General features: G+C 42.5%; 1 non-coding gene across 1 annotated transcript; it reads right to left on the reverse strand.

Moving 5' to 3' along the window:
* Window positions 1–1,987: 1,987 nt before the first annotated feature.
* On the reverse strand, window positions 1,988–2,093 carry LOC117131066. Its single transcript, XR_004454282.1, has one exon. It is a non-coding gene; the product is annotated as a small nucleolar RNA R71 (small nucleolar RNA).
* Between the last annotated feature and the right edge of the window lie 8,142 nt (window positions 2,094–10,235).

Consider the following 10,235-nt stretch of genomic DNA (forward strand, 5'->3'; position numbering starts at 1 on the left):
ACGCATCAGTGCTGACGATCGATATCAGGAAATGCCTCGACAGATGAAGATTAATATCGATCGATGTACACAAGTACCGTCGATCGATGTCGAGACACCAGACGCGACATTTTGGATTCAGCAGACTTAAAAACCAAGGCCAAGCCAAATTAGCAAAATGCCCTGACGAGTTTTTAACCTAGTAGAATATATACTGCCTAAGTGTTTGACGGCAGGGAGAGCTTTTCTTTTCTAGACCTAGTTTTGTTACAAGTTTCATTTGGGAGAAAAGATCACTTGTGATTGGAACTCCTTGTTTTATTTTCTTATCATCTATTCTATGAGTTTCTATTTATCCATTGATATGAATTGCTTTGCTATGTCTTAGTAATTCAACTGTTAGATCCAGGGTTCAGATAGGTTTGTGGGATTAGCCCCAAACTATAGATCTACCTTGTTGTGATATTCATGATAGATTTGTATTCATTGCTTGTTTTAGCCTAGCTAACTAGAACATGATCATAGGATTGCATATTCAAGCACCCTTGTTATCCCATCCTGACATCTATCTATCATATTAGGATTGCTAGAGAGGGCTAACCGCCAATTTAGAATCCTAGTAGAGCATTTTCATACTCGCGCATAGGCCTGGCTAGAACCCGTCGATCGATGTCCTCAACTGACAATCGATCGATGTTGGCAAAAGTGTATCGGTCGACGTCTTAATAGACTATCGATCGACACTCTCTTGTGTCTGCATCTAACCGGTGAGACACAAGATCTAGTCTGTTAACCAGTGGTACATGCGACAGCTGATCACTGAGTTAAGCGAATGAGCTCTAATATATCATGCATGCAACAGTTAGGCATCTATAGGAATTATAATCTCCAACACCTGAATAGTGGCCCTGCATCTAATATCATTTCCAACCTAAGTTACATTTATCATTTACTCGCTAGTTACTATTGCTATTTTATTTAAAACATTACAACCTTTAGAATTAATAAACACTAGATTTAATTGTTCCCTAGCTCCTTGTGGATTCGATCCCTAAGTACTACATCTGAACCTCTTTTGATGAGAGTAACACTCCTTAGGGTAATTTGAGTGGTATCAAATTTGGCGCCGTTGCCGGGGAGCTTTGATCGCCATTAGATTTAGTTTTATTAGTTCTTATTCTTTTCTTTACCCCCTTTTCTAATAATCTTTCTTTTTCTTGTCTTTTCAGGTGCATGCCCAGCGGTACCAGAAGCAACAAGGAGAAAGACTTGCTGTTCTCAGACGATCCTGCTCATTTGGAACGCACCATCCGTAGAGGTCAACGTTCCACATCGCTCGACGCAACCACTTCGTCGTCGATCGATACGCACAACCAACCGTCGACCGACACCAGACCGTCATCGTCGATCGATCCCAGTCGTTCGACAACGATCGATACTACACCGCGTACGTCGATCGATAACGTGTCGTCAAAAATGGTAAACATTATTATTCTAACTCAGGATGAGAACGGAAACCTGTATGACCAGGCCGGTCATCTGCGTAATGCAACAGGTCAGAAAATAGATGCTCAGGGAACTGTAATCCCTGATGCTGATGCTACAGGAGCTGCTCAACCTGTAGATGAGGACGCTCGATCGAAACCACTGGCCGACTACAATCGCCCAGATGAGTACTATTCCAACAGATCAGCGATTCGACTTCCGGAGATCCAGAAGCAGAATTTCGAGCTGAAGCCTCAATACTACACTCTCGTGTCGCAGATACCCTACTCTGGGTTACCGCACGAGCATCCTATGGACCATTTGGAACGGTTCGAGGATCTAATCGCTGCCATTCGGATGGAAGGAGTCCCCGAAGATTACCTGCTGTGCAAGCTCTTCAGATACACGCTGAATGGAGAAGCGATGCACTGGCTTAGGCAGCAACCCACAGGATCTTTAACATCCTGGAGCGACATCAAGAATGCTTTCTTACGAAACTTCTTCGATGAGGCGCGCGCTGAAGAACTTCGGAACAAAATTTCCACATTCTCGCAGAAGGCTGGAGAGTCCTTCAAAGATGCGTGGATTAGATTTAGGTTTTTCCAGCGAGACTGTCCACACCACGGATTTAATGAAGTGCAGCTGCTAAGCACTTTCTTCCGAGGTCTCGCCTTACAGTATCAAATGGCTCTTGATACGGCGAGTGAAGGAAACTTCACTACTCGGAATCCGTTGGAAGCTGTGAGACTTATCGAAAACCTTGCTAACAGCAGCAGCACCAAAAACACTGACTCTGAACGGAAGAAGTCTGTAGCCTCTATCGGGAAGGAACAGATGGACGAAGTAAGAGCTAAGTTAGATGTGGTGCACGAACTTCTTAGGAAGCAAGTATGTTCAGCTGAAGGAGAAGTAGCAGATACCGAAGGAGAAGAAGATGTGAACTACATCGGAGGTACCGGATTCCAAAAATTTGGAAACCAGGGCGGAAACAGAAACTTCTTTGGAAATGGCCAAAGAAGTAACCAAAGTTCACAATTTCAAAAACCCTTCAACAACAGCAAGAGCTACTCGAACTCTTACTATCAAAATCCACCACCCCAAACTCAGGAAAGCAAGATCGAAGAAATGCTTGATCGAGTACTGTTGGGACAACAACAAATCACCGTGGATTTCAACGGTAAGATAGACTCTGCCTACAACAATCTGAACACCAAAATCGAGACCTTAGGGACTCAGGTGAGAAAACTTGAAACCCAAGTAATTCAGACGGGCGAGACTATTAAGAGGCAAGAAGCTTTTGCTAGAGAGCAGGAGCCGACAAAGGGAAACACCACGTAAATGCCATCATAGATGATGAATTCTGGCAAGTGGTGAGAAATGAAAACCTTGAGGAAGGAGATTTCGAAATCGAAAGCTCCATGAGTCTCGGCGGATCCCAATGGTGTCGACCGATGTCGATGAACTCGCATCGATCGACAGACCATGATGAAGATCGATGGACGGATTACTCCAGACATCGATCGACGTCGTCTGCCGATTCGACTGAATGCAATGCGGTTCGAATTCTAACTCATGAAGAATTCGCAGCTAAGCATCCTCACCCACCCTCCCCTTTCTATGAAAAAATCAATCGATCGGTTAACTCAACCATCGATCGACAGAGTGAGTCCGACGTCGATCGTCACAACACACCTCCCATCGATCGACAGGCACCTCTGACATACCGAGTGCGGTTACCCTCAATCGATAATGATTACATCAATGCACTCAGACCACCACCTAAACCATTAGCAAACCCACCCGAACCAACACCCAACCCTTTAAATAGTTCAACAGAACCTGTTCAAGAAGAACAAGAATCTGAAGGGAGAAGGTTAAGGAAAAGGAAGGAGAAGATTCCTAAAAACCTTAAGAGGGAAGCTAACGATAAGGAGATGGATGGTTTCACTAAACGAGTCCTCAGAATCCCAATCGAAAAACCTTTTGATGAAGCTTACTTCACACACCGGTTGTGGATGTTCTTCAGAGAAACAAAGGTAACTGAGGAGGACATTAGGAGAATGTTTCATCAAGTCAGAGGAAAGATGAAACACAGGATCACATTGACGAAGAAGAGTGATCCTGGGAAGTTTGCAATACCATGCATAGTCAAGGGTGTTGAATTTCCCCATTCAATGTGTGACACAGGAGCATCGGTTAGTATCCTCCCTAGGATCATGGCGGACCAGCTTGGTTTGACCATCGAACCCTCAACAGAATCCTTCACCTTCGTGGATCTTTCAGAGAAACGATCCGGAGGCATCATAAGAGATCTGGAGGTACTGATTGGTAATGCCCTTGTCCCTGTAGATTTTCATGTCTTAGACATCGAGCTTAACTGGAACTCTTCACTTCTGCTTGGAAGATCCTTCCTAGCTACAGTAGGAGCTGTATGTGACATGAACAAAAACAAATTGTGTCTAACGCTCATAGACCCAAACATCCACTACGATCCCATCCGACCTAAGAGAAAGGTAATTAATTCTGTGGATTATGGGAAAGAACTTGGCTTCATTGGCGCATGCCATTGTGGAGCAGAGTATGAATCGGAGTACAAAACAGAGTACTCGGAATCGATCGACACCCCAACCTTTCCATCGATCGATTCCAATGTGTCAATGGTGACCGATGACCACAACAACACGTCACTCGACGTAATGCACCCACTTGACCATTTCGCTTCACCTAATCATTGCTACCAACATTTTGCCTTCCAACCTCCAACCAGGAGAGGACATGATGATTATTCCATAGGCAGTTGGGCAGACAGTGGTTTCCATGAAATTTTTGCAGTTGACACTGTAATTACTTCACCTCATAAGGAACATACCGAGGTATACGATGAGGATTACTGGAAAGAACGTGCAATAGAAATGTCTTTGCAGGATGAAAGACTTGAAACACACAACTTCACCAACACGTTTCCAACATCATTCGACGCTGTGCACTCCACATCGTTCGATACCCACCCTCGTCCAGCAAAACAAACGCTCACATCGATCGACACACTGAAAGGAACATCGATCGATATTTGCGCCGCAGCGAAAATTCAGGAGCAGGAGAATATTCCCTCCCTAACTAGGTTTACAGATACCTATATAAATCGTTTTGCACCTCCGAAACCACCTACACACATCAGAGCAAACACACAAGCAAATAAGATGAACACTCTTCCTTCTACATCAACAGAAAAATCCATGAAGAGCAATCATCTCAAGAACACAATTTCTGCAGAAATTACTCTGCCATCGATCGATGTAACTGTATCTACATCGATCGATACTACTCTAAACCCTAATCTCTCTATTTCTAAAAAGAATAATTATGCAAACATTGATTACGGTTTTCTAACACCTGATGAATTTGGTATTTTCATGGATCCAGATGGCAACGCACGTGCAATGGATGGAAGGATTTTACAAGTGTCCAGAGAGGACATAGCAGACATCCTTCAAGTAACCAATGGACCCGACAACCTGTTCTCACAGCAACGTGGCACTCCAGACGTCATTCTAACAGATCCCAACAACCACGCAGGATTCACCACAACAGAGACCAACCCAGATCTATCACGCCAACCAAAAGGGCAAGCATCGATCGACGGTATCATGGAGACAACAATCGACAGGGTAACACCAACGTCGATCGATATGGATAATCCGACGTCGATCGACAGACGCTATGAATGTGGGAGCCGCGCTTTCGACATGTATGGAGCCAGAAAGTTCACTTGGGAACAAAGGGACGAATATGGAGTCTACAGAGATGAGCGTGGACACGCACGAAGCGCAGCTGGTGAGATGATACCTGTCACAAAGGACAACATCAGGAAAATACTGGAAAGAGCATCTCTTTTTGAAGAGAGCCACATCTGTCTTCCAGAACATGCCACTTCCTTCACACTCACAAGACTGGCACCAGAACTCTACACCAAAGAAGAAATCGATGAAATGGTGTTTGGTATTTGTGGAGCTCAGGAGAAACTGGGAGAGGAGCTCAAAACACTGGTAGATGAAACACATCAGCCTTTGGATACAGGCTACAATGAGCTTTTCAGATGTATGGCAGAAATGAGGACAGAAATTGATAGTTTACGTCAGCAACTTGAGAAGGAAGCTACGACCTCAGCATCGATCGACGCACCATGTGCAAAATCGATCGACGTCAGTCTTCCTACAGCTCAGATCCTTGCAGAACCGCGATGCTCAACACAACACAGGGATGAATGGGAAGTCTCATACATCGACACAAGGATAAACGACGTTTACTGCCCTCTCAACAACAACGTGGACTGGCTAAGCACCAAAATCGAGCTACTACAGCAAGACCTGGACACCATTCGCAAGAAAGACCAACATCCAGCCACATCGATCGACATGTGCACCTTCACATCGCTCGACGCCAAAATCTCAGCAATGAATGAGAGGCTGAGGACTTACGAGGATATGCATGACCGTTTTATATCACCAGTCATGATATATTTAAACAAATTGTCTAGTCAATTACTTGACGCCCAAAAGGATATTGAGAACATTACTAATCAAAGTTTTTTGCAGGAAAAATCAACATCGATCGACAGGCTAAGAGGACCCTGGATTGATGGCAGGAAACCTGTGGAGTTACTTCCTTACACAGCAGCAGAAGTTGACAAGATCACATCCAAGATCTACACTGCTCTAGACAACATGGAGGAACGACTTGACAAACGCTGCGATGACATCTACTTTCCATTCGACAACAAAATCAGTGGACTAGACAACCACGCAGAATGGCTACAGAAAGAAGTCAAAGCCATTCAGAGGCAACTCGCAGCTCAACATCAGATATCAGCATCGATCGACAGGACAAAGGAAAATCGATCGACGGCAACTCACCGAGATCGACCAACGAACACATAATCGCATCGATCGACGCCGAGTCTACAACAATCGGCGAGCAGCTGATACACAAGACAGTGGAGTCAATGCAAAAGGAACTGACAGATCTTTCAGCATACGCCTATGACAACATAGGCTGGCACCAGGTCAGCATTGACAACATTCAAGAAAGGCTACAGAACATCTCCAATGTACTTGGGAAGATGGATGACAAATGGACAAGAAATGATGAGGCCACAAGAAGTTTCATTGCATCTTGGTCCAGAATGCGCAGAGATGACGTGGATGCTTGCTTTCCAACAAGCAGCTGCTTCTCCACCCAATAGCCAATCACTACCACAGTCAAGCTAAATGACTATAACCAAGCGCTGAGTGGGAGGCAACCCACTATTAGGTATTTTACTTTGGTTTTATTAGCTAGCATTTAATTTCTTTCGTTTTATTTCTTTCAGATTTAGGAGACCCAAGTAGGAGGACCTGAATATCGACCGACGACGAGACGTCGACATCGTTCGACATAGGCAACCACACGACGATCGATGTAACACTTACCCATCGATCGATATCTAACCGGTCAGATGTATCTTACCTACTTGTTACATTTCGTACATCATACACTTTTCATCATAACTCCGGCTGAGTTACACTGGGACAGTGTAATTTAAGTCTGGGGGGAGATTTACTGATATAATTTATTTTATTCTTACGTAAAAAGGAATTTCAAATAAATTATGCTTAGCTATCGAAAATAGGGACTATAATCTTATACTGGTTTAAACATGAATATCTAACCAATCTTTAGCACCATTTTAGATTTACTGATTGCAGATAGCACTAAAGATGCTAAAGCAGATCAACCTATCAACTACACACTTGCCTTGAACCGTATGAAGTAACAAAAGCTGATCTCCAACACTAAACCTGACATAACCGATTGTCTTGGGGCTTGGTATACATGGGATCGGATTCTTCAGATAGGTCTGGAAGGTAACGCCTGGTTTAGATTATTTATCACATTTTCTCTCTCTAGATTTCGACCCTAGATTAGTTAATTAAAAAAAACATATAAATAAATAAATAATAATAAATAAAAAATAAAATAAAATATAAGAAAGATCTATTGTTTAATTAGGATGAGTCTGAACAGGACTTGGTGGCTAAAACCATTAAGGCTTGATTCATAAAGACTCTAATAAAAGAGTTCGAAACGGGACTTGGAGGCGGAAATCTTCAAGGCTCGCTTTCGCAAAGAACTCTTGGATATAGGTCAAAAAGAAGTGAACAGAACTTGGTGGCAACCACCATTAAGTTTTGATTCATGGAAGCCTGTCCAATCTTGGTCACTGATCCTGCAATGGAAGCATACATTGACTCAAGAAAGAAATTTAGAGAGAGAGAAACTAGGAACTAACTTTTACCTGCAGCTCCAGATACCTGTCTGAAATCCTTGCATCATGTGATCGATACTCCCAAGGTAAAGCATTCACTTTATATTTATTCTAAGAAATGAAATCAGTAGAGGGGAAGTCAGACGTGAATTGATGAGTTGTGTTATGTTAGAAATGGTTGCTAAGCTAGGATATTGCATAGTGTGCTTTTGTGATTAGGACTGTTTAAATGTGGTTGCAAAATTGTTGAGGAAAGATTTTTATGTTTTTAAAATCTTAAGTTCCCAAATATTTTCAAACCTCTTTCAGAGAGACTGCATGTATGTTTTGCTTGACGACAAGCAAAAGGGTAAGTCTGGGGGAGTTGATATACCCTGGATTTGACCCATTTTTATCCATGGTATATTACTATTTTACTATATATATATATATATCTATGTTTTCTACTCTTCTAGGTATGTTTTCAGGTTCAGTTGCATTTCGGAGTAAAGCTATGACTTTGGAGCATTTTGGAGCATAAAGGACATTTCACCCGAGCTGACCACTTAGAGGTCGACGAGAGGAAGAATAATCGATCGATACGCATCAGTGCTGACGATCGATATCAGGAAATGCCTCGACAGATGAAGATTAATATCGATCGATGTACGCATGTACCGTCGATCGATGTCGAGACACCAGACGCGACATTTTGGATTCAGCAGACTTAAAAACCAAGGCCAAGCCAAATTACCAAAATGCCCTGACGAGTTTTTAACCTAGTAGAATATATACTGCCTAAGTGTTTGACGGCAGGGAGAGCTTTTCTTTTCTAGACCTAGTTTTGTTACAAGTTTCATTTGGGAGAGAAGATCACTTGTGATTGGAACTCCTTGTTTCATTTTCCTTATCATCTATTCTATGAGTTTCTATTTATCCATTGATATGAATTGCTTTGCTATGTCTGAGTAGTTCAACTGTTAGATCCAGGGTTCAGATAGGTTTGTGGGATTAGCCCCAAACTATAGATCTGCCTTGTTGTGATATTCATGATAGATTTGTACTCATTGCTTGTTTTAGCCTAGCTAACTAGAACATGATCATAGGATTGCATATTCAAGCACCCTTGTTATCCCATCCTGACATCTATCTATCATATTAGGATTGCTAGAGAGGGCTAACCGCCAATTTAGAATCTTAGTAGAGCATTTTCATACTCGCGCACAGGCCTTGCTAGAACCCATCGATCGATGTCCTCAACTGACAACGATCGATGTTGGCAAAAGTGTATCGGTCGACGCCTTAATAGACTATCGATACTCTCTTGTGTCTGCATCTAACCGGTGAGACACAAGATCTAGTTTGTTAACCAGTGGTACATGCGACAGCTGATCACTGAGTTAAGCGAATGAGCTCTAATATATCATGCATGCAACAGTTAGGCATCTATAGGAATTATAATCTCCAACACCTGAATAGTGGCCCTGCATCTAATAACATTTCCAACCTAAGTTAAATTTATCATTTACTCGCTAATTACTATTGCTATTTTATTTAAAACATTACAACCTTTAGAATGAATAAACACTAGATTTAATTGTTCCCTAGCTCCTTGTGGATTCGATCCCTAAGTACTACATCTGAACCTCTTTTGATGAGAGTAACACTACTTAGGGTAATTTGAGTGGTATCAGTGCTCACCGAAGGCGGACCGGGCGACCCATCCCATGGTTCAACTACGAGCTTTTTAACTATAACAACTTAAATATACGCTATTGGAGCTGGAATTACCGCGGCTGCTGGCACCAGACTTGCCCTACAATGGATCCTCGTTAAGGGATTTAGATTTTACTCATTCCAATTACCAGACTCAAAGAGCCCGGTATTGTTATTTATTCTCACTACCTCACCGAGTCAGGATTGGGTAATTTGCGCGCCTGCTCCCTTCCTTGGATGTGATAATCGTTTCTCAGGCTCCCTCTCCGGAATCAAACACTACAAGAAAACACGTTTTTGCCGACTGATTTTACCGACTGATTATGTAGTCGCTAAATATACCGACTGATTCACGACTGATTAGCGACTACGCTACGACCGAAATAAAACAGTAGGTAATCAGTCGCCAAATAACGACTACAGAATTCAGTAGAAACCTAGTCGTTTATTAGCGACTGACTACAGACTAATGTGTAGTCGGTAAGCATCGGTCGGTAATTAGTCGGTAAATATAGTGAATGTTTAGCGACTGATATATATTAGGTGAAACCGTCACATTTCGGTCGTCAAAAACGGGTATAAAACACGTGAATGTCGTTACTAGTTTGGTGTAACAACCTTTTACGACCAAATATATCAGTCGGCAAATTCAGTCGTAAATCAGTAGGAAAACAGTCGGAAACATTTTCTATATATACACCCAACCGAGTCATTTTTTCTTCGTGCGACGCTTGAAAGAATAAAAAAATCAGAGAAAACGTTCAGTCACATA

Source organism: Brassica rapa, unplaced genomic scaffold (assembly GCF_000309985.2).
Source record: "Brassica rapa cultivar Chiifu-401-42 unplaced genomic scaffold, CAAS_Brap_v3.01 Scaffold0823, whole genome shotgun sequence".
NCBI lineage: Eukaryota > Viridiplantae > Streptophyta > Magnoliopsida > Brassicales > Brassicaceae > Brassica > Brassica rapa.